Here is a 4,245-nt window from a genome sequence, read left to right on the forward strand (position 1 = left end):
CTCCTCCTCCTCCTCCTCCTCCTCCTCTCCCTTCTCCTCCTCCTCTTCCTCCTCCTCCTCCTTCTTTGAAAGGAAGTCTTGCTCTGTTGTCAGGCTGGAGTGTAGTGATGCAATCTTGGCTCATTGCAACCTCTGCCTCCTGGGTTCAAGCGATTCTCCTGCCTTAGCCCCCAAGTAGCTGGGACTATAGATGTGTGCCACCACGCCCATCTAATTTTTGTATTTTTAGTAGAGACAAATTTTGTATTTTCAGTAGAGACAACATCACGATGTTGGCAAGGATGGTCTCAATCTCTTGGCCTCATGATCTGCCCCACTGGGCCCCCCAAAGTGCTGGGATTACAGGCGTGAGCATTGCACTTGGCTAGCATACTTTTTTCTAGTGCTCACATATTTTGACATTATTGCAGCCACAAGTTAATATTTTGTCTTCTGTTTTGACCATTTAACATTATAAAGACATAATATAAACATATTTTTCAGTATTTTAAATAATTTTCCTGTTTAATGGCTGATAATATATATAGGTATAGGCCAGACGTGGTGGTTCACGCCTGTAATCCTAGCACTTTGGGAGGCAGACGTGGGTGGATCACCTGAGGTCAGGAGTTCAAGACCAGCCTGGCCATCATGGAGAAACCCCATCTTTAAAAAAAAAAAATATATATATATATATGTGTATGTATTTGGAGACAGTTTTGCACTGTCACCCAGGCTAGAGGGCAATGGCACGATCTTGGCTCACTGCAACCTCTGCCTCCTGGGTTCAAGCAATTCTCCTGCCTCAGCCTACCGAGTAGTTGGGATTACAGGTGCCCACCACTATGCCCAGCTAATTTTTGTATTTTTTAGTAGAGATGAGGTTTCACCATGTTAGTCAGGCTGGTCTCGAACTCCTGACCTCAGGTGATCCGTCCGCCTTGGCCTCGCAAAATGGTGGGATTACAGGCATGAACCACTTCACCCAGCGATAACATTTTTTTTCTTGCTGATGTACCATGGGTTTTTTTGATTTTTGGTTTCTGTTTTTTTTTTTTTCGAGACAGGGTCTTGCTCAGTCACTCAGGCTCAGCCTGAAGTGCAGCGGGGTGATCATAGTTCATTGGAGCCTCATCTTCTGGACTCAAGAAATCCTTCTACCTCAGCCTCCCTAGTAACTGGGACTACAGGCACATACCACCACACCTAGCTACCTTTGTATATTTTGTAGAGACCGGTTTTTGCCATGTTGCCCAGGCTGATCTTGAACTCCTGGACTTAAGTAATCCACCTGCCTCGAATTCCCAAAGTGCTGGGATTATAGGCATGAGCCACCACATCCCTCCAATGAATTGTTTTTAATTCATTTTTTGTTTTTGTTTTTTGAGATGGAGTCTTGCTTTGTTGCCCAGGCTAGAGTGCAATGGTGTGGTCTCAGTTCACTGCAACCTCTGCTTCTTGGGTTCAAATGATTCTCCTTCCTTAGCCTCCCGAGTAGCTGGGACTACAGGCATGTGTCATCACGCCTGGCTAATTTTTGTATTTTCAATAGAGACAGGGTTTAACTATGTTATTATCCAGGCTGGTCTCAAACTCCTGACCTCATGATCAGCCCGCCTCGGCCTCCCAAAGTGCTGGGATTACAGGGTGAGCCACTGTGCTGGATTTAATATATGATGAAGTTGTGTCTTTTCTGGGCTGAGCATGGTGCCTCATGCTTGTAATCTCAGCGCTTTGGTAGGCCTAGATGGGCAGATCATCTGAAGTCAGGAGTTTGAGACCAGCCTGGCCAACATGGTGAAACCCTGTCTCTACTGAAAATACAAAAATTAGCCAGGTGTGGTGACACACGCCTGTAGTCCTAGCTACTCGAGAGGCTAAGGAAGGAGAATCGCCCCATCTCTACTAAAAATACAAAAAACTAGCCAGGCATGGTGGCAGGTGCCTGTAATCCCAGCTACTTGGGAGGCTGAATAGGAGAATCGCTTAGCCTGGGAAGCAGAGGTTGCAGTGAGCAGAGATTGCACCACTGCACTCCAGCCTGGGTGAAAGATAGCGAATCCATCTCAAAAAACAAACAAAAAATTAGCTGGGTATGGTGGCAGGAGCCTATAATCGACGACAGGCACAACCCCCACACCAGCTATTTTTTAAAAACTATTTTTAGGCCCAGGCTGGAATGCTTTGTTGCAATCTCAGCTTGCTGAAACTTCCACCTCCCAGACTCAAGCGATCCTCCTACCTCAGCCTCCGTAGCTGAGACCACAGGTGCACACTACCACACCTGGCTAATTTTTTTTTGTTTTTGGTAGAGACAGGGTTTTACCATGTGGGCCACGTTTGTCTTGAACTCCTGACCTCAAGTGATCTGCTCTCCTTGGCCTCCCAAAGTGCTGGGAGCACTGCACTCAGCCCTTGTCACTTTTTTTTTTTTTGAGACGAAGCCTCACTCTGTTGCCCAAGCTGGAGTGCAATGGCACAATCTCAGCTCACTACAACCTCCACCTACTGGGTTCAAGTGATTCTCCTGCCTCAGCCTCCTGAGCAGCTGGGACTACAGGCATGCACCACCATGCTTGGCTAATTTTTTTGTATTTTTGTATATATATATATAGATTTTTTGAGATGGAATCTTGCTCTGTCGCCTAGGCTAGAGTACAGTGGTGTGATCTCGGCTCACTGCAACCTCCACTTCCCAGGTTCAAGCGATTCTCCTGCCTCAGCCTCCCAAGTAGCTGGGATTACATGCATGCACCACCATGCCCAGATAATTTTTGTATTTTTAGTAGAGATGGGGTTTTACCATCTTGGCTGGTCTTGAACTCCTGACCTCGTGATTCGCCCGCCTCAGTCTCCCAAAGTGCTGGGATTACAAGCATGAGACACCACATCTGGCCTATAATTTTTTGTATTTTTTAGTAGAGACATGGTTTCAGTATGTTGGCCAGGCTGGTCTTGAACTTCTGACCTTGTGATCCACCTGCCTCGGCCTCCCAAAGTGCTGGGATTACAGGTGTGAGCCACCACACCCAGTTCCTTGTTGCATTTTGTATTTAGCTTTTAAAACTTTTAGCCATTCTAGTAGGTTGAGCGATAATTTTAGACAAACAAGGAAAATGTACAAGTTCATTCATCTAGGAAACATTTTTTTTTTTTTTTGATCGGAAGAGAAGGGGGTTTACCTCTGTTACCCAGGCTGGAGTGCAATGGCGCGACCTCGGCTCACCGCAACCTCCACCTCCTGGGTTCAGGCAATTCTCCTGCCTCAGCCTCCTGAGTAGCTGGGATTACAGGCACGCGCCACCATGCCCAGCTAATTTTTTGTATTTTTAGTAGAGACGGGGTTTCACTATGTTGACCAGGATGGTCTCGATCTCTTGACCTCGTGATCCACCCGCCTCAGCCTCCCACAGTGCTGGGATTACAGGCTTGAGCCACCACGCCCGGCCTCATCTAGGAAACATTTATGGATAAAACCAGTGCCTGATTTTAGCTTTGTCAGGGCTGATACACTTTGCCAGAAGTTTGATTTTATTTACTGTGTCAGGAATATCAGCATGTTGAGAACATAAAACACAGTTTCTTGTCTCTAGACACTGTCAGACAGGTGAGAAAGAAAATAGGTACAAGAATATACTTATGCTACTTTAGGAACACATGCGGGAAGGTTTCGACCTCTCCTTGAGAAGCCAGGAAAGACTACCAGAAGTTTTCTTCTGAGTCAAGTCTATATTCCTCTAAATTGATGATTAGCTTTGTAAATTAACATGTCAATGCTGGCTCTTGAGCGTTTTAAATGCCATGAAAGGCAATAAGGGATTCTGCTTCCCTAGCCAGAAGGTAATGAATTTTTTTTTTTTTTTTTTTTTTTTGGCTTTTTTTTTGAGACATGGTCTTGCTCTGTCACCCAGCTGGAGTACAGTGGTGTGATCACGGCTCACTGCAGCCTCAATCTCCTGGACTCAAACAATCCTCCCACCTCAGCCTCCCGAGTAGCTGGGACGACAGGCACACCCCACCACACCAGCTATTTTTTAAAAACTATTTTTAGGCCGGGTGTGGTGGCTCATGCTTGTAATCCTAGCACTTTGGGAAGCCGAGGTAGGTGAATCACCTGAGGTCAGGAGTTCAAGACCAGCCTGGCCATCATGGTAAAACCCCATCTTTAGGCCGGGCGCGGTGGCTCAAGCCTGTAATCACAGCACTTTGGGAGGCTGAGGCAGGTGGATCACGAGGTCAAGAGATCGAGGCCATCCTGGTCAACAT

This window comes from Sapajus apella, unplaced genomic scaffold (assembly GCF_009761245.1).
Source record: "Sapajus apella isolate SASKATOON/1434 unplaced genomic scaffold, GSC_monkey_1.0 scaffold5, whole genome shotgun sequence".
In the NCBI taxonomy this organism is placed as follows: domain Eukaryota; kingdom Metazoa; phylum Chordata; class Mammalia; order Primates; family Cebidae; genus Sapajus; species Sapajus apella.